The sequence below is a fragment of the Mirounga leonina genome, unplaced genomic scaffold, assembly GCF_011800145.1.
Source record: "Mirounga leonina isolate KUSES-001 unplaced genomic scaffold, KU_Mleo_1.0 Mir_114, whole genome shotgun sequence".
Lineage (NCBI taxonomy): Eukaryota > Metazoa > Chordata > Mammalia > Carnivora > Phocidae > Mirounga > Mirounga leonina.
In genome coordinates, this window is record NW_023270265.1 from 26,262,563 (window position 1) to 26,287,610 (window position 25,048).

General features: G+C 40.6%; 1 protein-coding gene and 1 pseudogene across 1 annotated transcript in view; both read right to left on the minus strand.

The window, feature by feature from the left end:
- The window catches only part of PKD2L1 (polycystin 2 like 1, transient receptor potential cation channel), an 89,413-nt gene extending 78,717 nt beyond the window's left edge, over positions 1-10,696 (minus strand). The window contains exons 1-2 of the mRNA XM_035027251.1: positions 9,823-10,696; positions 8,638-8,780 (exon numbers count right to left, since the gene is read on the minus strand). The gene's annotated coding sequence lies outside the window, so the exon portion shown is untranslated. The remainder of the gene's footprint in view (positions 1-8,637; positions 8,781-9,822) is intronic.
- Positions 10,697-21,202: 10,506 nt separating this feature from the next.
- Positions 21,203-23,935, minus strand: LOC117998437 (annotated as a pseudogene).
- Positions 23,936-25,048: the final 1,113 nt, after the last annotated feature.

The window sequence follows — 25,048 nt, forward strand, 5'->3', positions numbered from 1 at the left end:
CCTTTCCCCTAGACTGGGTGGGGGAAAAGTTGCACCTCTAGTGAAAAGGCTATCATCAGGGAACACTGAACAACAAGGAACCTCCCTTGCCTGAAGCTATGCCCCTACTCTTGTCTTTTCCACAAAGAGGACACTGTGACCAGGAACAGGCAAGGACAAGCTCCCATCTCCCTGCGACACGCCCACTACAGCCGTTTCGGTTACCCCATAAAACCACGCTTCTGCGCCCTCCAACACCCCCATCCTCGCACAGAACATTCCATTAAACTCTCTTAAACAGTCAAAGCTGAGCGCAGAAAGGAAGCATCGCTGTGTGGAAGCTGCCAGTCCCGGCTCCGACCCGCGGGCGGGTCTTGACTCTCAGCTCCTGCTTAAGATCTCCGGAGACACGGCCCCTCGCCTCGTCCTGCCCAGCCTCCTCTGCTAAAGAGCCTGCCTGTCTGGGCCTGGCGCGTAGCAGACATGAATGGAGAGGGAGAGCCTCCCTCTGCGCCCCCTCCCACCGGGGTTACTGCCGGTCACAGAGCTATTTACATTTACAACAGCCCAACAGCGCCTGATCAAGCCGGGGCCAATCAGCAGCCCCCAAGCTTGTCTGACTCCGTCTGCTCCAATCAGGAGCTGCTATCCTTACAGCCTCTCTCTCTTTGAATCGCGGGCCGGCTGTCGCCTCTTTTAGGGAGGGGAGCCTGACTCAGAGCTCTGCGCGCGTAGACCTCAGTTTGCCGTTCTCAGGAATGGGGGGAAATACCGAAATGCCGTTCGGTTGGGAAGACGTCGCGCACTATAGAACTCGAGGAGAGTTTACACAGGAACGGAGAACGCTGTTCCTTACCCGCGCAGATCCAGCGCTTCTCTGCGGCATAGAGACGTAAAGAGAGATTTTAACCCTCCTCACTGCCGGCCCCTACCCAACTCAGGGCTAGCCTTATGAGCTCTTAAATCCAGGGCTTGCCTTTGAGGTGGTGTGAGGCCTCGCTAACCAGGATAGGCCGGTAGGCAGGGCTAGTTTTGATCTCGTCTTCAATAGTGCCAACACCTGCCGTGTACGAGGCAGGCGGCAAAGACTCAGCAAAACAGACCAAAGACTGGGTAGTCACAGGGTAAAGCAGAAGCGCGAACGCGCTCGGGAACAGTTCATGGCTGATGTAACCCGAGCATAAAGGAGGAGTGGGAGAGTGGGCAGGAAGGGTGTAAAGGAGGACTAGAAATCCAGCCCGGAAAGTTTAGGCTTGCTTCTGTAAGCGATGGGGAGCCATCAGGTATTTTCAAGCAGGAGAGGAAAATAATCTCCGTGTTTCCGAAAGTTAACTGGTGGTAACCTAAAGAGCAGATCAAAGGAGGACCAGATTTGGGGCTGGAAGATTAGTTAGCAGGTCATGGAACCTAAAAACCGGGACAGTCATAGGAGAAATGGATAGAAAGGGCACAGGCTGGGAGGCATTTTGGAGTCAAATCAACAGCACTTAATTGATTGGAAATGTGAGATGAGAGAGGACCCAAAGATGACTTTCAGCTTCCTCTCAGTGACTGCAAGGGTTAACACCTCCAACTCACCGAAACGTGGCGGGGGGCGGGGGCAGAGGGGGAGCCAAGGGGAGAGGAGAGAAAAAGAAGCAGATTTTGGAAAAGGAATAGGAGTTCAATTTTTGACATATGAAGTTTGAGTTACCAGAAGAATATCCACCTGGAAGTAATACCCAGCAGACAGTAGGGAATAAGAATCTTGGTTTTCAGAAAAGAAATAGAGATGAGATCCAGAGAGTGTATAGTGAAACTAGAAAGGAAATTGATAACCTAGGAAGCGATTACAGGTAAGAAGATTCAACGACAGAATCTTGGGAAGTACCAACACTTAACAGGTAGAAAGAGGACAAAGTTAGCAAAACAAAGAAATATCAGATATGAAGAAAACCAAACTAGGCTCGTATAATACAAATAAAAAAACAATTCTAGGAAGAGGGAGTAGGACATTGTAAAAAAAAAAAATAGATATCTGACAAAAGGACATTGGTTAAATAAATTATGAAATATTTGTTTAATAGACTATGATACAGACATTAAAATTATGTTGTAAAACTATATGAATTACCATCAGAAGATTTAACATTCAAGTTAAAAAATAGTATATACAAAATTATCCCATTAAAAAAATACATATGTGGTGGGGCGCCTGGGTGGCTCAGTCCTTGAGCTTCTGCCTTCAGCTCAGGTCATGATCCCAGTTCCCTGGGATCAAGCCCCGCATTGGGCTCCTTGCTCAGTGGGGGGCCTGCTTCTCCCTCTCCCACTCCCCCTGCTTGTGTTCCTTCTCTTGCTGTGTCTGTCAAATAAATAAATAAAATCTTAAAAAAAAAAAAAAAAACATATGGGGGGCGCCTGGGTGGCTCAGTCGTTAAGCGTCTGCCTTCGGCTCAGCTCAGGTCATGATCCCAGGACCCTGGGATCGAGACCCGCATTGGGCTCCCCGCTTCGCGGGAAGACTGCTTCTCCCTCTCCCACTCTCCCTGCTTGTGTTCCCTCTTGCGCTGTATCTGTCTCTGTCAAGTGAATAAAAATCTTTTTAAAAAATAAAATAAAAAATAAAAAAAATACATATGTGACTTCAAAGGAGCATAAGGACACTTTTAGGGTGAGGGTCTGGATCCTGACCCCTGAGTGGGGGGGGGGGTTACATAGCTGTATACAATTACCAAAATCCTCAAAGTGTAATGCCTTAAGATTTTTTTTTTAAAGATTTTATTTATTTATTCATGAGAGACAGAGAGACAGAGAGAGAGAGAAGCAGAGGGAGAAACAGGCTCCCAAGGAGCAGGGAGCCCGATGTGGGACTCCATCCCAGGACCCTGGGATCATGACCTGAGCCGAAGGCAGACGCTTAACCATCTGAGCCACCCAGGCGCCCCTCAAAGTGTAATGCCTTAAAAAGGGGCTGGGGTGGGGCCTGTTGATGGGGTTGTTCTGGGAATTAAATGGCACAGTGCCTGAAATACAAGAAGGGCTCATCAGGAGAAAAGAGAAGGGTAACCCAGGACCACTGCATGGAGGAGGAGACATTGGACACAAGGCCTGGAAGGATGAGACTACATTTGGCCCTCTGACACAAAACCCCCAATAAACAAACACACACCCTGGAGTAGGTCCAGACAAAAAAGAAAGTGGAAAAAACTGAGTGCTTTTAGGAGTACTTTTAGACTGAAGAAAAGGAAGAATGGGCCTGGTATAGATGAGGGGCCTTGGTGCTGACTTAATATATGCCACAGAAGAGTAGAGAGACCTATTACTTATTGTTCTGGAGAGTGGGATAAAGGAGGGAAACTAGGTAGGAATGAGAGTGGGGCTTGTGGGGGTCAGGGAGTAGAGCCAGTTTTAAGTTAAGGTAACTTGAACTGTTATGAGATCTAGGGAGAAGGAAGCCACTCCTTACCAGATTGGTTTGACCTGTCGGAGATACCCAGAGGAGGTTCTTGCGTGGATGACCTCTTCAGTTCCCCCTAGTTTTTGACTTTCTGATTTTAAGTACATGAAACCCTTTCCAAAGGTGATAAGATTTAAGTTCTGTTATTTTCAGTCTGTGGAATGGATGTCAACCTTGTCTCTTTGGACTGTCTAGCTATATCCCATCTCTTCATGCTTTTAAGCACATCTATTTAAGCGACCTTTATGACCCAGACTGGTGGAGCTTAAAATGATCATATGTGGCTGATAACCACTAATTGCATTTTTAACTAGACCTCTGATAGTAATTTAATTAAAGTTGACTTTCAAACCATGTGAGGGTTAGGAGTACCGACCCCCATGCAGTAGAAGATCTGCTATAACTTTTGACTCTCCCAAAACTTAACTAATTATAGACTACTGTTGATCAGAAGCCTTCATGATAACAAACTGTTGATTCACATATATTTTGCATGTTATATGTATTCTATACTGTATTCTTATAATAAAGTAAGATAGGAAAAAAGAAACTGTTACTTAAAAAATCATAAGAGAAAATATAGTTATAGTACTGTACTGTATTTATATATATATATAAAAAAAAAGCCTGCATATAAGTGCACCCGGGCAGTTCTAAGCTATTTTTCAAGGGTCAACTGTGTTTGGTTACAGCTGTATTTGACCAACTATGTTTGTTATATGAATTCATATTAGACTTCATATGGGTGTCACTCATTTTGGCATTCTGTGGTACAGTGAGGAAACCATCAGATGAGGAGTCTGTAGACCCTAGTTTCATGCAGTGGTTTCACCACTTAACTAGATGCATAAGTGGAAGAGGCATTTGACACAGAGGTTCTCAACATGTGATCCGCAGACCCCTGAAGGTCCCCCAAGACACTTTCAGTGGATCTGTGAGACCAAAATTATTCTCATAATAATATTAAGCCTTTATTTGCCTTTTTTCACCATCATGTTGACATCTGTACCCAAGTAATGGTGGGTAAACTCTTTGCACCTTGACGGGAATCAAGGTAGGAGCTCCATACCATACTAGTGGTCATTGGATTGTCCACTGCCATGCACTTGGAGAGAGGTCAGTTTCATTTAAAAGTGTTTTTGATAAAGGAGTAAAAGCTATTAATGATATTAAATCTTGACCATTGAGAACATGTCTTTTAAAAATTCTGTGTCAGGGGGCGCCTGGGTGGCTCAGTCATTGAGCATCTGCCTTTGGCTCAGGTCATGGTCCCAGGGTCCTGGGATCGAGTTCTGCATCGGGCTCCCTGCTCTGCAGGAAGCCTGCTTCTCCCTCTCCCACTCCCCCTGCTTGTGTTCCCTCTCTCTCACTGTGTCTCTCTCTGTCAAATAAATAAATAAAATCTTTAAAAAAAAAAAATTCTGTGTCAGGGGCGTCTGGGTGGCTCAGTTGGTTAAGCATCCAACTCTCGGTTTCAGCGAAAGTCGTGATCTTAGGGTCATGGGATTGGTTCCTGCGTGGGGCTTGGCTCAGCACGGAGTCTGCTTGGGGCTCTTTCCTTCTCCCCCTTCCTCTCCCCACCTCTCAAGTAAATAAATAAAAATCTTTAAAAATTCTGTGTCACAAAACAGAAAGTACACCCAAATTAGCACTCCTGCCGCATATCAAAGAACAGTGGTTGTCTTGAGGAAAAGCATTACTGTAACGTCATTTTAGTTGTGAGCTGAAGTAACCACTACTTTCATTATAGCATCATTTTTACTTGAAAGGATGACTGACAAACTCTGGATATTCAGACTTGAGTATTTAGCAGACATTTTCCTGAACATTAGTAAATTAAGATTATTATTTCCAGAACTCACAATATTTGTCCCAATGGTAAAATTTGAGCTTTCAAGAAGAAAATTAGGATTTCGGAAACCTTGCATGTGGCACGGAGTTTGACAGCTTCCCAATAACTAAAGACTCATTTGATGAAATTGGTGATATTAACAAATGTGACTTTTTGATATTGTAGAATGAAATATGTCAACATTTTGGAAGATTTGCTTAACTCAGTCAACGGATATTTTCCAAATGACCAAAGCATAATGTTACTAAATCATGCATGGATAAAACGTACATTCAAAATGCACGAGAGACCAGTAGGTTCTCATGTAACAGAAAATGGTTTCAGATTCTAGGTTACAACTAAGCTTTAAGAAACTTACTTGTTGGGCGCCTGGGTGGCTCAGATGGTTAAGCGCCTGCCTTCGGCTCAGGTCATGATCTCAGGGTCCTGGGATCGAGTCCCGCATCGGGCTCCCTGCTCCTTGGGAGCCTGCTTCTCCCTCTGCCTTTCTCTCTCGCTCTGTCTCTCATGAATAAAAAAAAAAAAATCTTAAAAAAAAAAAAAAAACTTACTTGTTGAGTTTTAGTGTAGTATCAAAGAAGAATATCCACAATTATCTTTTAAAAAGCTACCAAAATACTCCTCCCTTTTTAAATTACATATCAGTGAGGTAAGATTTTCTTCATATACTTCAACCAAACAACATATGGCAACTGATTTGAGAATCTAGCTATCCTCTATTAAGTCAGACATTACAGAGATTAGTAAAAATGTAAAACAATAACACTATTCTCACTGAATTATTTTTTGTTTTGGAGAATATATTATTTTTCATAAAATTTCTTTGTTTCTGTTAACATATAATAGGTTTATTATTGTTATTTCAAAAACAAATATTTTAAACATTTATGTTTTAATTTCTAATGGGGGAATGTTTAATAGATATAACCTTCATAAACAAAAACTCTTCTTTTATATTAGCTTTATTGAGATATAATCCATATGCCATAAAATTCACCCATTTAAAGTGTGTTGTTCCATGGTTTTTAATATGTTCAGAGTTGTGCGATCATCATCATAATCAATTTTAGAACATTTTCATTACCCTAAAGGAATCCCCTATCCACTAGCAGTCACTCTTCATATCTCCTAATGATTTCCTCACCCTAGTCCTGGGCAACTGCTCACTACTCTTCTTTCTGTTTCTATAGATTTCCCTATTCTAGACATTTCATATAAACAGAATCATACAAGATGCAATGCTTTGTGACTGGCTTCTTCCACTTAGCATGTTCTCAAGGTTCATCCATGTTGTAGGATGTGTCAGTGATTCATTCTTTTGATGAATTTCTGATGAATAATATCCCATTTTAAGGATATACCACATTTTGTTTATGGATATTTGGGTTGCTTCTATTTTTTTGGTTATCGTGAATAATACTGCTATGAACATTCATGTGTAAGTTTTTGTGTGTACATACGTTTTCAATTCTTTAGGATATCTATCTAGGAGAATTGCTGGGTCATATGGTAACTCTGTGTTTAACCCTTAGTAACTGCCATGTAGTTTTCCAAAGCAGCCAGCACCATTTTACATTCCCATCAGCAGCGTGTGAGGGGTCCAATTTCTCTGCATCTTTACCAACACTTGTTATTATCTGTCTTCTTGATTATCGCCATCCTAATGAGTATGAAGTTGTATCTCATCATGGATTTGATTGGCATTTTCCTAATGACTAATGATATTGAGCATCTTTTCATGTGCTTATTGGCCATTTACATATCTTCTTTGGAGAAGTATCTGTATGAATCCTTTGCCCATTTTAAAATTGGATTTTTAAAAAAATTGTTGAATTATAAAAGTTCTTTATATATTCTGGATACTAGTCTCTTATCAGATACATAATATGCAAATATTTCTTGCATCTTGTGCATTGTATTTTTACTTTCTAGATAGTATCTTTTGAAGCACAGATTTTAAAATTCTGATGATGTCCATTTCACTTTTTTCTTTTATTACTTATACTTTTGATATCATATCTAAGAAATCATTGCCTGATCCAAGGTCCCAAGTATTTACACTTAACTTCTAAGAGTTTTATAGTTTTAGCTCTTACATTTAGGTCTGTGATCCATTTTTATTTAATCTTTGTATATGGTGTGAGGTATCTTGGTAATTTTAAGACCATAAACAGGTCCTGAGAGCAAAATGTTTGAGATTCAGTGATTTACTTCTCTGAACCTCAGTTTCTCATCTTTAAAATGGTGACTGTATCTGACTTACCACCTCCTAATGCAACTATAAGTCAAAGGAAATGATAGAAATGGTTGTACATAATAAACGTAAGCACTCTTCAAATATAAGCCATCATTACTGCCATCATTTCTTACATATATATTTCTGTCAACCTGCTGAAAGATCCTTGAGCCCTTCCTCTTGTTCTCCACCTGTCACAGCACTTTCCTCATACTAGACACATAGCAGATCCTTGGTAAATATTTATTGGTAAACTGACTGATAATATAGCATAAGCAATCTTGCCTGTGTTCTCAGGGAGGTAGAAAGAGAAGAATTTACTTTTTTGGCAGTCGCTCCTCAGCCACTTCCTGCTGTCAACGGGTTAAGCTTGCAGTTAACTCGCAGTCTTTTTCACTTGAACTGTTCAGCCAAATCTTCCATGTGTTATGTTTGTGAAATTTTTTTGAACAGAAGTTTTTTGTTTTGTTTTGTTTTTTAAGATTTTATTTATTTATGTATTTGAGAGAGACAGAGAGAGAGCATAAGCATAAGCCGGGAGGGGAGGCAGAGGGAGAAGCAGGCTCCCCACTGAAGAGGGAGCCCAATGTGGGGCTCCATCCCAGGACCCTGGGATCATGACCTGAGCCGAAGGCAGACACTTAACCAACTGAGCCACCCAGGCATCCCTGAACAGAAGTTTTTTGAATAGAAGTACGGGACTTTAAAATTATTTCTAGTAAGTTTCATTTATTTGCTAATCTTAAGTTTGGAATCCTAATTCTTTCTTCTGAGATATTAAATATCTGTTCTAGCTTTGTTTAATTGAAAGTAGGATAAGCACACTTTCCCTATCACAAATAAGAGGGCTGTCTAGGTCAGAGCCAAGGACAGCATGAAATGTTTTGTTTTGTTTTCCACTAGTCTAAAATGAGACATTCTTCTCTCCTGAGTACTGTGTAATGAATGGATGAGCTCACCTGATCTACCAAGTTCATTCTGTATCCTCCAACCAGTTCCCTTATTTATGTCATAGACTAGCCTTAGAATAGAGCCAATAGAGTAGTCAGTGAAAGAGAAAAGGAAAATATTTGAGAATTTGGTAGATTAAGGGTAACATTCTGTACAAAAAATAACTATTGCTAATAGTACCTGTCTTTTATCCATGGTGAAGGCAACACAGTGAGGTGAAAGTGTAACAGTCTGTTACCCAAGTGTTGAAGACTTGGCAGGTGTGGGTGCTTGCCAAAAGCAGATGGACCCTGAGGCCATTCCTGCCTCTAGAGGAGGAGAACCTAGAGAAAGAAGGAGAAGGTGCATTTAGAATCAAGGGTTTTGAAATTAAGACACTCAGTGAAATGTAAGGAGGATGAAATACATGAGGAGAGACGATCTAGTTTTGATGTTTGTAACTTTAATTGCCTACACTAATAATAGATTAAAAATGATCCAGGGCTCCCAACAAGATCCTGACAGAACAGATCCCAGACTCAACTAGTGTCTCCCTTTCCTCTCTTGGTGCCCTGGTTTGGGTGTGGAGGTGGTGGCCATACTGGGGGGCAATTGGTGAGATAGGAGATAAGACAATGTCAGGATCATAGATCTGGCGGTGGTAGGGGGGGAATGTCCCAGTGGGCTCTGTTCACTTGAAAAGTCTCTTACAGTCTCTTTGCATTTTGCTTTTATTTTATATATAAGTTACACATACACATAGTTTATTTTTTACTTTTTAAAAAGATTTTATTTATTTATTTGACAAAGAGAGACAGTGAGAGAGGGAACACAAGCAGGGGGAGTGGGAGAGGGAGAAGCAGGCTTCCCGTGGAGCAGGGAGCCCAATGCGGGGCTGGATCCCAGGACCCTGGGATCATGACCTGAGCCGAAGGCAGACGCTTAATGACTGAGCCACCCAGGCGCCCCCACGTACACATAGTTTAAACCATTTTATAAGGCTTATTTTGAAAATAGCAAACCTCATCCACCACTCCTTACCATGCTTCTATGGCTACTTAGGGATTTAAAATTTTTTTATGCATTATTTATTGTCTCCCACTATGGAAGATGAGACTTTCACCTTCTTCACCATCACCACCTCTCCCACGGCCACATCCCATTTGTGCACATGGGTATATGCATGTTTCACTTTTCCTGTCCTCCCAGTACAGTTGTGTTTTATGTTTTGGTTATATCAATATTCAGTGTTGATATTACCATGACTATGTAAATATTGTTCACTCAATAGCCACATAATATATCCCTGATTTCTCTCCTGTGCAACTTTTTGTTTTCTCTGAGCCTAATGATTGTCTTTTTTCTTTTAGTTTTCTAGGCACTTACCATTAATTCAACCCAAATTCCCTACCAGTGGTCTATATCTGTTCTTAATACATTTGGTTACACTGGGCATTCTATCAATCTCATCTTCTTAAAGAGATCTCTCCTGGAACCTTCTCCAGGTTCTCACCTGCTCCAGCCTGGACTGGCTGCTCTCCAAGCCTGCTGACTAGGTCTTATTTGGCCAGTTCTCTTCAGCATCATTCTAGAGAGTCCCTTTTCTTCTCTCCTACTTTGGATTTCCTGCTCCTGGATCCTTTGTGTTTTTTTCTTTCTTGGTTTCTTCTTATTTTGGAAAAGCCCCTTCTCTATTAGTCTCATGAAAAAGCGTGTTCTTAAGATATTCTCTGTCTTCCATTTTCCAAAATATCATAATGATGTGCCTTGGTATGGATCCATTTTCATTTGGTATCAAGGCCTTGGTGGACTCTTTCAATCTAGAAATGCTTGTCCTTCCATTCTGAGAATTGTTTTGATTATTTCCTCCCGTTTTCTCTCTCTCTCATCTCCAGAATTGATCCTCCATTTTTTTTTATCTTTCTCTTTTATTTTCCACATCTTTTTCTTTTGCTTGGTTTTCTAGGCGGTTTCCTCAATTTCATCTTACAAACCTTGTATTGAGTTTTTAAGATCCGCTATCATACTTTAATTGGCAAAATTCTTTTGGAATTTTCCTTTTTATTGCATATTGTCTTGTTCCATGGATGCAATATTTTCTTTTTTTCCTTTGAGATTATTAATGATAGTTTGAGGGAATATTTTTCTTCGCACTACATAGTCTCTTGTCCTCCGAATATTTTGTTCCTGTTTTTTGTTTTGGCAAATATGTTTCCGCAGACAACTGATGATCCTTGGCTGTTTATTCATGTATCTAGTGAGACACCAAAAAGCCAATCAGAGGCTCTGAGCATGTGATAGGGCACATCTAGTGCAAGCAGATCTTTGTGTTCCTGACTGGACTGTTTGTTTGCATCATTCCCAACACTATATCATAAGTTTTTCTGTAGGCTGTCAGAGTCTGCAAAGAAGCTTCTTCCAATCTCCTGCTTGAATAGTTCAGCCTGGATGCCAGCATTTTAGAAGCTGAAAGAAGAGAAGAGCTGAGGAGTGTACGCTTCGGTATATATTCTACTTAACCCCCAGCTTTTTGATTAATACTGTGTAGTTTTTGTCTCCTGCTTGGATCCGGACCAATACAATAACTCTGCCCTTAGAAGAATTGGTGTTCTCCAGTCAAGAGATGCTTGATTACAACCCTACCAATGAATAAACCTCCAGTGTTTTGCCTGGAGTCGGGGGAGGAATCTCCTCACAACAGAACAATTACCCTGTCCTAAACCATACCTTCACACCATTCCCCACCCCCATCCCCACTTCCAAAAGTAGCTGGTACACCAAATCTTGAACACTTTTGGGTTCTTCAGTGTAAATCATTTGCCTCTTGGGTTTCCCCACTGCCTGCTTAAGCTTCAGCTTTCTAGGTTCTACTAAGACAGTTAATCCCTCACCCATCTGTTTTTCAGCTTCCTAAGACCTTTTTCCCTGTCCTTTTTGATCTTCTGGGATTATGCCTTAAAAAAAAAAAAAATCCCCTTACCGTTGTTTTACTAGGGTTTGGAGAGGGAGGAAAGGCATGTGTTCACAACTTCTTCCTTGTCTTGAAACTCTCCTGTAGGTTCTCAGAACCTATTTATCCCACAGATATGTATTGAGTGCCTCATATATATTAGGTACGGTTTAAACACTTGGGATACGTCAATGAACAAAACAGAATATCTTTGCACTGTGGAGTTTACATTCTAGTGTGTGTGTGGAGGGAGAGATAATAAAAATTAAACCTAAATATACACATTACATAATCGGTATTATATAGGTAAGGTAAAAAGTGGAGCAAGAAGTGGAGAATTAAAAGTAATGGGCAGGGGGATAGGCTGCAGAATTTAGAGTGATCAAGGTAGGTGGCACTGAGAAAGTATATTTGAGCAAAGACTTGAGGGAATTACATTCATAAATATGTATATTCCTAATAGGATGTGTTTCTACATATTTTCCACAAGTTTTATCCTCTCTTTATTCTTAGGCTGAAGATAGACCGATGTCTTCTCTTTATTTTGCACCCTCACTGCACCTGGCATATAATGTTACAAAGGACCCGACATTGCCGTTGGCTGCCTACGTGCCTGGAGAGAGATTTGAATTTAGGGGCTGACTTGCCATATTCTTTTAGGTAAGACACCATCTGAATCTCTGTGGCTTCATTTTTATGTGGAATAATAATAAACCACTGGACCTCATTCTCTTCCTGGAAGCCAGTATCTATGAGCTTCTAAGATTAGTAAAGGAAAAGTACAATGAAAATTGAGGTATTATAATGACATTTTTAACAATGAATGAGTGGCAGAGCCCACACTTGTTTGACAGGGAGAAAATATTCAGCTTATCTTGGACATTAGATTAGATTTAATTGGGGAATATTGAGGTAAGCTGGTTTGACTTTACCATTCCCATTCACCCACCCTCAAGCCCCAACCCACATTCTTAAAGGCTGGCTTCATGATCAGATGGCCAAGTAATGTTCTTCCGTTCAGGGTCACAATATAAGGAACTAACTTTAAGTGAGTATTTACATGCCTGGCACTACGCTGGTGCTGCTGAGACTCATAACAGCCTGATGAGACATAAGTTACTAGCCCTGTTTTCTTTCTTTTCTTCTTCTTTTTTTTTTAAAGTAGGCTCCATACCCAACGTGGAGTCCAATGTGGGGCTTGAACTCATGACCCTGAGATCAAGAGCTGAGCTGAGATCATGAGTCGGACACTTAACCGACTAAGCCACCTAGGAGCCCCAAGTCCTATTTTCAAATAAGGAACATGAACCTCAGGAGGTTAAATAACTTGTCTAAAGTCACACTGCTAATACGTGGTACAACCAGAATTCAACCCATGTCAGTCTGATTCCCAAGCTTGAGCCCTTTCTGCACACCACACTGCCTCTTAGGACAGACTCCCAGAATTGCATTTCAGAACGTTTTATGATTCATCAAATACAGATATTAAATTGAAGAGTTTTTGAAATGTGAGCAAACTAAGCTTACGAAAATAAAGTAAAATCCTATTTTATTTAGTAGGTGTTTTAGTCTGGGTTCTCCAGAGAAACAATCAATGGAATATCCATCTTTATCTTCTCTCTCTCTGTCAATATATAGATAGATTTACTATAAGGAATTGGCTCACATGGTTATGGAGGCTGAATAACCAAGATCTACAAAAGTCAAGACCTGCAGTCAGAAAGCTAGAGACCTAGGAGAGTCGATGGTTGAGTTCCAGTCTGAGTCAGAGTCCAAAGAAGGGAGAAGACCCATGCCCCAGCTTGAAGACAGTCAGAAAGAGAGAAAGAATTCTTTCTTACTCAGCCTTTTATTCTATTCAGGCTTTCAGCAGATTGGATGGAGGCCCACCCACACTGGAGAGGGCATTCTTCTTTACTCAGTCTACTGAGTCAAATGTTAATCTCACTCAAAAAGTCCTCACAGAGACACCCAGAATAATCTTGAACCATATACCTGGGTGCCCTGTGGCCCAACCAAGTTGACACAAAATTAGCTATCACAGTAGGTAATAAATTTAGAAAATTCATTTCTCTAAGAGAAGCTATGGGAAAAGAAATATAAATGGTCTTTTAATACATGGTGTAAATACTTTATTTGTTGTATTGATGTATCTGTTGAGTATTGTGTGTTCTTTATACAAGTTTTTAAATGGTTTGGAAAAATTCATTGGCAAAAGCATAAATATCAGGGCACCTGGGTGGCTCAGTCGTTAAGCGTCTGCCTTTGGCTCAGGTCATGATCCCAGGGTCCTGGGATCAAGCCCCGCATCGGGCTCCCTGCTCAGCGGGAAGCCTGCTTCTCCCTCTCCCACTCCCCCTGCTTGTGTTCCCTCTCTCACTGTGTCTCTCTCTGTCAAATAAATAAATAAAACCTTAAAAAAAAAAAAAAGCATAAATATCTACTAAGAGCACATGGGATGAGGTTAGTGGGGCTGAGAATAATCCTGATCTCTTTTCCTGTCATTTTGAAAAGACATGGCTCCTGCTCTAAAGGACTTTATTGTTTCCTGGAGAGACTGACTTGTAAACAACAATTAGAATATAATTGTCACAATGAAAGTCGGTACAAATTACAGTATGCAGTAGGGCAGAATGAGCACACAAATCTACCTTTGTTTGGGGCAGGGGAGGGAAGAGGGACAGAGAAAACTTCACAGAGGAGATAGTTTGGCCACATTTTTACCAAGGCCTACCTCTGCCTAGAAAATCTCATCTTGTACATGGCCAGCTCAAAGGCCAGCTCCCTACAAAATGTCCCAAACATGACATTGTCTGGTAGTATAGATAATTGTATATGTATAGCTTACCTCCTCTGCTAAATGATAAACTCATTAGTGGAAGGTATCTCCCATACAGCCTAGAATATTGCTGACACACACTGTGTATTCAGTAAATGCTTACTGAGTGAAGGATTGAAACAAAGGAGTAGGGGCTACACCATTTGGCTCCCATTCTCCCAGATACTTGACCCTTTAAACATTTTAAGTAATTGCTAAATCAGACTGCTTTTTGCTATTGTCAAAGTAACAGGAAGACTTCAAAACAACCAAACAAACAAACAAATTCTTTTTAAGGTCATCTGCCCTATTCCATGGTACAAAAAACATGTTATGTAACATTATAAAATCTGGCCAACCAAGAGGGCTTTCTCTAGTTTTCTGTTTCTTGCTTCCTTAATAAACTCTACATTCTCCGTTCAAAAGATCTTGCCAACACTAATTCATTAACACTGTACCCATCAGCAGAATGAAAAATATTTGCATATCTCTTTGGTATAGCAAGGGAAAAGAGGTCAGAAGCAATTCAGGACTTGGAAGCTATTGGCTTTTATACTCTCTGTATTAAGAGTCTTCCTCTTTCTTTTCCAAACTGTTCTCCCACTCCATATGGAAATAGGGAATTTGATTGTGCCCCAGGATTTTGTGAGAAATATACACTGGCTATAATCTAACAGACCTGTATGAAATAGGTTTTGTTTTTTTTTTTCCCATAGCTTTTTATACATGTCTACTTAATGATACTATCTATATAGATGAAACCGGAAAGCTATGAAAACATGGGTGAAAATATTTGTGGATAGGTGAAAAATTATACTGGCTTATAAATCCTCTATGTTAAAAACGAACCTGCAGAGTAAAGTACAGAATTGTTGAATCACTATATTGTACACCTGAAACTAATATAACACTGTATGTTAATTAACCATAATGAAAATTAAAAACAACAATAACAAAAACAAAAACTAACCTGCAACCTGGGGTTTTAGGTTGGCAGAGAGACACCAAAGAGCAAACATCAAAGATGTCCCTTAGATTTTCTTTGCCACCTGAGCCATGCTTGTCACTTGGACATATCTGTGGAAACCAGGCTTGGAATCAAAATCTACTAACAGGTCTACCCTTACAAAGAATTGCAATGGGAAATCTTTCATTTAGGAAGATAAGAGGCAAGTACTTGCATATCATAGTGAGAATCTTTAGATTTCCTTCATGAGGGAAATGCCTTTTGCATCTTGTCTTAGGACCAAGATAGGAGATTCTAGGGGGGAAAAAGGATTCTGTTCATGAAGACATTTTCAATAATAATCACAATACTTTTTATTTTCTTAAAACATTTTACAGAAAAGGCTATTCTTGAAATGATTTAGTTACCACAAGAATCAGGAGGAAACACACAGGAATCCACTGGTTTCACTCTGGTGATGGAGGACCAGTATATACCATCTATGAATGTTTCCAAACTTCAAGATGAGCATAACACTTCTGTCAGTTACTAGACTTGTATGAAGAAAGTGAACCTCTTCATAATTATTCAATGAGGGACCTTATAAGGATGTAGTGTGGGATAAAGAGGATGATGAGTCTCTCCATCGGGGTATGGGCTCTAAGATTCAGTGGTGATAGAGTGGTGCCAGCCAAGGGTAGAGTGACTGCTTGGGGCAGGAATGAACTGCTTTCTGTCAGTTCTTCTTCCTTTCCATTTTGTGAGCATACTCTTCTCTGTCCGTGTTCAGTATATTCATCGCACTCTACCCTCTGTCTGGAAGAAATAGACACCGGCCCCTCATAGCCCTGTTCTTAGTATAACACTGAAGGGTTTACTTTCAATTATCTCTGGCTTTAGAAATCTATACTTCTTTCTCCCCAGCCTGGTAATTAAATGAGTGATTCAATAAAAGGAAAAGGAATTGGTCAGGCTTTTTTTTTTTTTTTGATGTCAGTAAAAGGTATACCTTCTTATCTTTTGTATTCACCCTGCAAAGCCAATACATTTTTAAAAATCCTGTATTTGTAATCCTGTAAGGCTACAACTGACTTAAGCCCAGATTAAGATAAAGTGTCAAATTCAACCTCAGACAGAGCTATGCCAGAATTTTGACACTAACCTAGAAAAGTGGAATTCTTCTCTGGTTCAGCTAAGCATCCCTGCTCCCAAACTCTCAACAAAATTAAAATTCTAGAATCTTAGAATTGGACGGGACCTTTGTCCTTGTGATTACCCCTCCGTCTTGGAACCCATGAGTCTTGCCTCCAAAAATGTCCTTTTATGTGACGTGGGACTCTGGGGAACCAGAGTTTTTTGTCTGTTACCTCTTTGTAATCAGAGAAAACACAACTGGCCAAGATTGTTGTCGGTATGTGGGTGTGGCTGGAAAAAAATACCCTCTGTGACCAAGAGTTCTTTCTTCACTGTATTCTGCTTTCATACTGTTGCTCATGAATAAAACATATTCACATGACATTTTGTACTTTTCTTTCCTTATTCAGTTGATGCGGATAGCCACTTCCTCCTGGGCAGTAGGAGAGAGGTGTTGGCTCTGTGTAGTTAGAGATTAAGCAAAAGATGCATGAAAAGCTATAGAATTTGCTTAAGAGCACATGATGGGATCCACTTAAAAATGAGATGAAAAGTCAAAAGTCTTAGACTCTGGTTGATAAGTTGGTCTGCTTTCTTCCCTACAAAAAAAAGCTTATCTAGTTTCCAGGACAAAAAAAAAAAAAAAAAAAATCCCTTCCTCTCTCTTTTAAATTAAAAAATATCATTCCTCAGCAATGCCTGTTACAATGGCAGGCACTGGGTGCCCGGCTCATACGGTATAGTTCCTGCTTTCACAGAGCTCGTGGTCCAATGGGATGCACGGACAGGAAACAATGACTAACCATTTTAAATGTGTCAGTGCTAGGAGAGAAAAAAGAGCATCATGAGAGACAGTAAGAGAAGAAAGGACAGAAGAAAAGAAAGAAGGAAAGGAGAGAGAGAACCAGAGCAATTTCAAACATAAACTTTTTACAAAAATACAAACTTGGGCCAGTTTGAAAATAGGAGCCTGCACTAAGGTGGACACAATCGCTTTGTTTTTGTCAAATAAGGTAAATCATTTGGAAGGTCACATACAGCAAGAGCAGTGAGGGTCAATCTGAATAAAGTCGAGACAGACATGCTCCTCCGAAAATGTCAGAGGGAGCTGTGGCTCGTCTAACCGGGTCTTGCCACCTCCAGTCACTGACCTCCCTGTTCTCTAGAGTGACTGCTTGACGTGTACTGGTTTTTCCCATGGCTGAATGATTCCTCTGCCAACTTGGCTTATGAAATGTTTATAAGCAGTTTAGAACGTTGTGATGAAAGGCACAAGACAGGTTCAGAGGGATTTTAAATCACACTTTCCTGTTTTCTTTTCTTTTTCTTTTTTTTTTTAAGATTTTATTTATTTATTTGACAGAGAGAGAGACACAGCGAGAGAGGGAACACAAGCAGGGGGCACAGGAGAGGGAGAAGCAGGCTCCGGCTGAGCAGAGAGCCTGATGCAGGGCTCAATTCCAGGACCCTGGGATCATGACCTGAGCTGAAGGCAGAAGCTCAACGACTGAGCCACCCAGGCACCCCTATTTGTGGTTTATATAACAAATGTAGCTCAACAAATACTACTGAATATATCTCTTGGGCCAGGTACCGATATGGATTTGGCAATAAATGAGACAGATATGGTCCCTGTCCTCATGGAACATCACAGTACAAACATGATGAATGTCACAAAAACAGAAGCCACAGAGAGCTTGGAGAGGGCACAATGTGAAGAGCTGACCTGGATAAACTTTCTGACAATTTGAAGAAAATGGGAACTAGTTAAATGAAACGTTAGTGGGGCAAGGGGCAGCGGAGTGCTCTATGCAGACGGAAGGAAATGTGTTAATGCTCAAAAAGTTGAGTAGAGAGCAAGGAGGAAGGGTGGCCAGAGATAAGGTAAATTTATAAGCAGGGAAGGAAGGACCAGGCATAGAGGGCCATGGTAAGATGGATAGACTTCATCCCATTGAAGGTTTTTATTTTATTTTATTTTGTTTTAAGTTTTTTTTTCCCTAAGATTTTCTTTATTTATTTGAGAGACAGAGAGCACAGGTGGGAGGAGGAGCAGAGGTAGAGGGAGAAGCAGACTCCCCACTGAGCAGGGAGCCTGTCTCCGGGCTCCACCCCAGGACCCTGAGATCATGACCAGATGCTTAACCCACTGAGCCACCCAGGCACCCCCCATTGATGGTTTTTAAACAGGCAAATGACATGCAGATTTGCATGTTTGAAAGACCACTATGGATATAGTGTAGTGAATGGACTTCAGGCATAAGGATAGACCCAGGAAACCTGTTTGGAAGCTATTTGAGTAGTCTACGTGAGAGGTATTAGTGGGGGTGGCACAGAGAGAAGGGGACAAACTGAAGAGAAATTTAGTAGTTAGAATTGGTAGGATAGATAGAATTGATGGGTGATACAATGTATGAAGGAGGAAGAGTCAAAGATGATTCTTTGTCTTTTCCATAGTAGTGTTGATAATGATTTAATTTATGACAAATCGGTTACTTGTGCAATTATTTATTTGATGTCTGCCTTCCTCACTGGATTATAAGCAACCCAAGGACAGGGACCAATCATATGGAACACCTTATTCCCTTGTGTCCATGCCCTGCATAGTATGTGGCACATAACTGTGTTTAAAAGCTATTTATTGGGCGCCTGGGTGGCTCAGTCGTTAAGCGTCTGCCTTCGGCTCAGGTCATGATCCCAGGGTCCTGGGATCGAGTCCCACATCGGGCTCCCTGCTTGGCAGGAAGCTTGCGTCTCCCTCTCCCACTCCCCCTGCTTGTGTTCCTGCTCTCGCTATCTCTCTCTCTGTCAAATAAATAAATAAACTCTTAAAAAAAAAAAAGCTATTTATTGGTTAAACCATATTTTTAGTTATAAGCTATATGGGTTTCTGGTGGTATCATTCACTGAGTTAGGGACATGGAGGAGGAAGGAGAAGTTTAGAGAATGAGTTTTGGCCCTGCAGAGTTTCAGCTACCTGTGAAATATCCAAGGGGAAATGTCCTGTGAGCAATTGGAAGTAGGAGTCTAAACCTCAGGAGAGAGATGGGCTGGACAGATATGGGAGTCCTGAGTGTAGGGAAAGCAGTCAAAGCCAGGGAGTATATGAGATAGCCTAATTAACAAGTTTGGAATAAGAAAAGAGACAGTAGGAGAGCACTCTGAGGAAGTAACATTTAAGGACTGTGCAGAGGAGGAGCAATCAACAAAGGAGATTGAGGGGTGGCCGGAGGTAGGAGGAAACCCAGGAGAAAACGGAGTCTGAAATTTAAGGGAAGAATATTTAAGAAAGAATGAGTCAAGGGTGTCTAATGCCTTTGAGAACTCAAACACAGGAGGTACTCGATAACCAGCTTCAGTATAGGAGGTGGGCAAAAGCCAGAGTGATTTAAGGTGGAAATGGGGTGAGAAAATGGATTTAGCCAATGCAACCAGCCCCCTAATTCATTTATCTGGTTAGTTGTCATCTTTGAAAGCAATTATGCTCCAGCAAGGATGAAACGAAGGACCTGAATTTTTTAAAAAAGCATGGAACCTGAGTGGACTTAAGTCCTCGATGAGGCAATCACATGGAGGTTCAGGGGAATAAGGAGGTCTCCAGGGTGAGTGCCTATAAGTAGGAGGAGAATAGGATAGATAATGAATTATTTCATCATTTTGCCTTGGGTCAGCCCTAATCCTCACCTTCAAAGAATGTCAAAGGATTTACTGACAGGACTCAGCCAATGGGACTCCACCTCTCACAGACAGATTTTGCTAAGGCCCTCACTCAAATAGCAAGAAGATAAAGTTCTGTTGAGAAACTTTAGGACATGTCTCCAAGCTTTTCAACATCTTCCCTGCAAAGAAGCTATCCAGTGGAGAGCAAAAAACATTGAAGAAACAGCAACAACAAAACCGCTCTTAGCTGAGAAACTGGGGTTAATATTTAGCTAACTTGTGGTTCAGGGATTTGATTTATCATGTATCATCATTCTTGCCCTTATCTAGTTATAGGGATGTTAACAGAACTAATAAAACCATTTGTGTGAAATGCTTAAAACAAAATCAGTGATAAAAATACAAGGTAATACTTCATTTCCTAAAGGTTTATAAGTTAAACATTAACCTAAAGTGCCATTTATTACTGGAGGGTTACACATTCAGTCCAATTGCTAACTAGAAAAATGGAAAGATAAACTACAGATTCTGTCTCTGATTTGGAAATTTCTAGGATTATAAGGTCAGGGAAAGTTGGCATGAAAGGGCGCCTGGGTGGCTCAGATGGTTGAGCGTCTGCCTTCGGCTCAGGTCATGATCTCAGGGTCCTGGGATCGAGTCCCGCATCGGGCTTCCTGCTCCTTGGGAGCCTGCTTCTCCCTCTGCCTCTGTCTCTCATGAATAAATAAATAAAATCTTAAAAAAAAAAAAAAAAGTTGGCATGAAAAATGCCTTTCCAATCCTTAAGTACAGAAAACCAGACCCTCATCACAGCCCTGACCTCGGTGGACACCCCGGTGACCTTGGGTCCTCGCAGCACCTCAGTTAGGGGGCTGTACACTCACCTACTCGGCCTGGCTAGCCAGGTCTCAGTTTTCTGCTGCCTAAAGGCCTTATCTTCCGAGTTTAAGGGGTTGGGAAGAGTCTTCTCTTCCCTGCGTTCTCTATGTCCAATCATTTTCACCTTGTAATCTTTCCTAGAACTTCTTGTTCAGGAGCGGTTGAAGTTGATTTGAATAGAAACTGAGTGGAAAGGGGCACCTGGGTGGCTCAGTGAGTTAAGCAGCCAACTCTTGATTTCAACTCCGGTCATGATCGCAGGGTCATGGGATCTGCTGGTGTGGGGCTCTGTGCTCAGTGTGGAGTCTGCCTGACATTCTCTCTCTCCCTCTCCCTCTGCACCCCCTTACCCCAGTCCCCCATCCCTCCTCTTTCTCGCAGATGCACTCACACACACACTCTCTCTCTCTAAAATAAATAAATAAATAAATAAATCTTAAAAAAAAGAGACGAGAAATATGAGTGCGGAAAGTTCAGGAAGTCAAATTTCTACAAAAGCAACATCTCCATGGCACATGTAAGAGTCTTATTAATAGGTATGCTAATTCAGAAATTAGGCAAAATTGGGAATAAAGAAGTTATAGGAAAGCTGTCCTTTCAATGTACTTTGGTAATGGCAAACGTGTTTTTGTGTGTATTTCTCCCCAGGGCCTACTAGTGATAATGAGGATTAAGGGGCTTAGAAGCAAACTCCAAAATACCCAAGATGGGAACTCCAAAAAGACAAGTCTTCATTTCCTTTCATCTTCACCCATCTCTTTTTCTCCAGTTAAGTGTTCTTGGATACCATAAGCTCCTTTCTAGTATTGTTTCCATCTCTCATTACAATTTAGAAAAGGGCCCTTAAGTCTGTCCCTAAAATTCATTCATTCAACAAAGACTTAAGTTTCTTTCGTTTCTCACCATTGTGCCAAGGGCTGCAGCTACAACTGTGAATTAGAATTGATCCTCAACTTCAAGGAACTTATGGTTTAGTGGTGACTCAAGAAAAAAGAAATTCGAAGACCTCTGGCGACGTAAAGCATTTTCTGGCATATAAAGGTGATAACACCTGGATCTACTTTTGTAGCTAAGTACATCTTCTGATTTTGTATTATTGAAACCATGACTCCAAGTCTAAATACACCTATGTATTCATATAACCTTACATGTTTACACTGTTAAATTTTAAACCAGTCCTTAAGTAGAGGGCTTTTGCAATTCATTCATTCTGGGGTTTGTTTCTGAGGTATTTCTTAATACTGACGCACTTATCAGAAGACTTAAGCATACCCACCAATTTTGAGAGTCAAAGGGCATATGTGTTAATAAGCACAGGGTTTGGTGTCCATAAATATTCTCTTTTCCCTAGTTCCTTTTTAAAAAAAATTAACAAAGTTTTATTTTTCAAAATGTGCAGTTGGCCTGGGATCTGTTCGTGCCTCTTCACCAGCAGCTAGGATATCTCCAGCCCGTGTGTTTCTGGCGTAAATGACTTGAGCTCTGTGCTTTGAAACCAGTTTAATAAGTCCTTTACTAAAGAGCTTCTGAAGGGCTGCCCTGGCCAGGGGACCACGAATCTCCTGTCTCTGAGACAACAGCCAGGGTTATAAGCTTATAGTTGGGAACTTCCTTACAAAGTTTGTCATATGTCACTTTGTCAAACAAGAATGTTATTGAGCTTGTCTCGAACTTTGCCTTTGGACCACTTCTTTTTGGCCTTACCCCCAGATTTGGTCACTAGGTCTTTGTCTTTCTTGGCTGACTTTTCGGCATCTCTCTTCTTCTTGTCATCCTTGGGCTGTATGGTGAGGCTCAGAGAGCAGTTGCTACCCCCATGGCCTCACTAAGATGCCAGAGGTAAATGACTCTTCTCCCTAGTTTTGATGGCTTTGTTTGCCTTGAGAGACATGTTTAATCATTACGTAGAACTCATATTTAACAGCTTTGCAAAGCTGAGTTGTGATGTCTTCTACTTTGTTAATTTGACTATCTGAAAAGTGTTTTTACAATTTAACATCTGGCTCTTTACTTCAAACACTTGGTGCTTAAAACTGAGATACAGTCAAAGTGAGATAAAAGTTTACGATGTCATACCATGACAATTTAACAATATATATTTTTAAAGATTTTATTTATTTATTTGAGAGAGAGAGAATGAGAGACAGAGAGCACGAGAGGGAAGAGGGTCAGAGGGAGAAGCAGACCCCCCGTTGAGCAGGGAGCCCAACATGGGACTCGATCCCGGGACTCCAGGATCATGACCTGAGCCGAAGGCAGTCGCTTAACCAACTGAGCCACCCAGGCGCCTGACAATTTAACAATATTTATCCTTTTCCTTTCATTTTCTTTTTTTTTTTTTTAAGATTTTATTTATTTATTTGAGAGAAAGAGAGAGATCATGAGCAGGGGGCAGGGGTAGAGAGAGAGGCAGACTCCCTGCAAAGCAGGGAGCCCTCTGCAGGGCTCAATCCCATGACCCTGGGATCATGACGTGAGCCGAAGGCAGACACTTAGCTGACTGAGCCATCCAGGTGCCCCTTCCTTTCATTTTCTCATTATGAACTCAGTAATTAATCTGTAATCTTTCTACCATTAGTCTTAGTGAATGCTGAGTAGATGAACATAGACATCGAAACCAAGTTATCTTGTGTAGAATAAATCTTGCAATTTCATTTCATTCTTTCATTCAACAAACATTTATTGAAGGCCTTCTAAGGAGAGAAGTATTCAAGGTGTTGAGAATACATAAGTGAACAAAACAGACAAAATTCCCTGCCCCTAAGGAGCTCCCATTTTAGTGGAGCTTGCATTCATTTAACCAAAACTCCTAAATAACCAATTTTGAGAATGGACTCTGCACTGTTAGGGGCAAGGGAGACAGGTGACAGGAATCCCAAATCGTTTGAAAGTTGCAGCATGGTGGAATCAAAGGGTCATGGATTTGCAATCAGAAGACATTGATTATAGTCTAGCTGTACTAATCCTCTGTTATTTTCTGGGTCTTAGCTTTCTTGTTTCTTAAATAATGGCATCGAATTTCATAATCTCAAAAGTCTCTTCTGGATTGAATAGTCTATTATTCCATAACAGGTAACATGCATTTACTTACTTGCTTAAGGTAAATGGACATACTGTGATTTGCACAGATCATAGAGATTTATTTTTTATTTTTTTTTAAAGATTTTATTTATTTATTTGAGAGAGAATGAGAAACAGAGAGCACGAGAGGGAAGAGGGTCAGAGGGAGAAGCAGACTCCCCAGCTGAGCAGGGAGCCTGATGTGGGACTCGATCCTGGGACTCCAGGATCATGACCTGAGCTGAAGGCAGTTGCTTAATCAACTGAGCCACCCAGGCACCCGAGATTTATTTTTTTTAAGTATAGCAATATCCAGGAGTCATCTTAAATTTTTATTCCTTCTGTAGCTACAGTACAGTATAGAATTATATATTATGTTCAGAGTAATGATCCTGAGGTACTGCAGGATGCTGAATCAGTAAGAGAAGATTTAATTATGTTCATTAGACTACTTATTAAAGCAAGAAAATGCCCCAAGGCAATTTAGGGGTATTTCAAACAAAGTGTCTTCTTGTTAATCCATAGTTAATCAGAAACCCAATTAACCAGTATGCTTTATTCCAAGATTTTACTGTTTTTAGACTTATTTATTCTTCTTTACAACCATGACCAAATCACTGATCCAGATCTCAGTCATTTCGCATTTATACCACTAAAATCAATGGATTATTCCTCCCTCAAACAATATAAAAAGCTACCAGAATAATCACTTCAAGAAATAGATATGAGTGAATTGATAAAATTCTGAGTTTTGCTTTAGAACACTCCAGATGTACTCTAAGGTATATGTTCAATTAAAAAGCAAGGAAAATAAAAAGAAATAAAGCAACTATTTTCCAAGTATGCTTATATTTCAATAAATCTTAATCCTTTCTAAATTCCAAATATCTATAAGTTTTTATGCTAAATAAGGTTCTCTGGAAAATCTAACTCACTGGTGAGAGTGTCAGCAAGACTACTTGTCTTTTGAGCTTGTGTGTTTTTCTTTTCTTTTCTTTTCTTTTCTTTTTTTAAGTAAGCTTTGAGACCCAAGATCCAGAGTTGCTCACTCTACTGACTGAGCCAACCAGGCACCCCAAGGTTATTTCTCTTTTATTTACTATATTTAAAAAGCTAAACCTAAAGCAGAATTCTTTGAAATCTTAGCGGACACTAACCTGGCTCA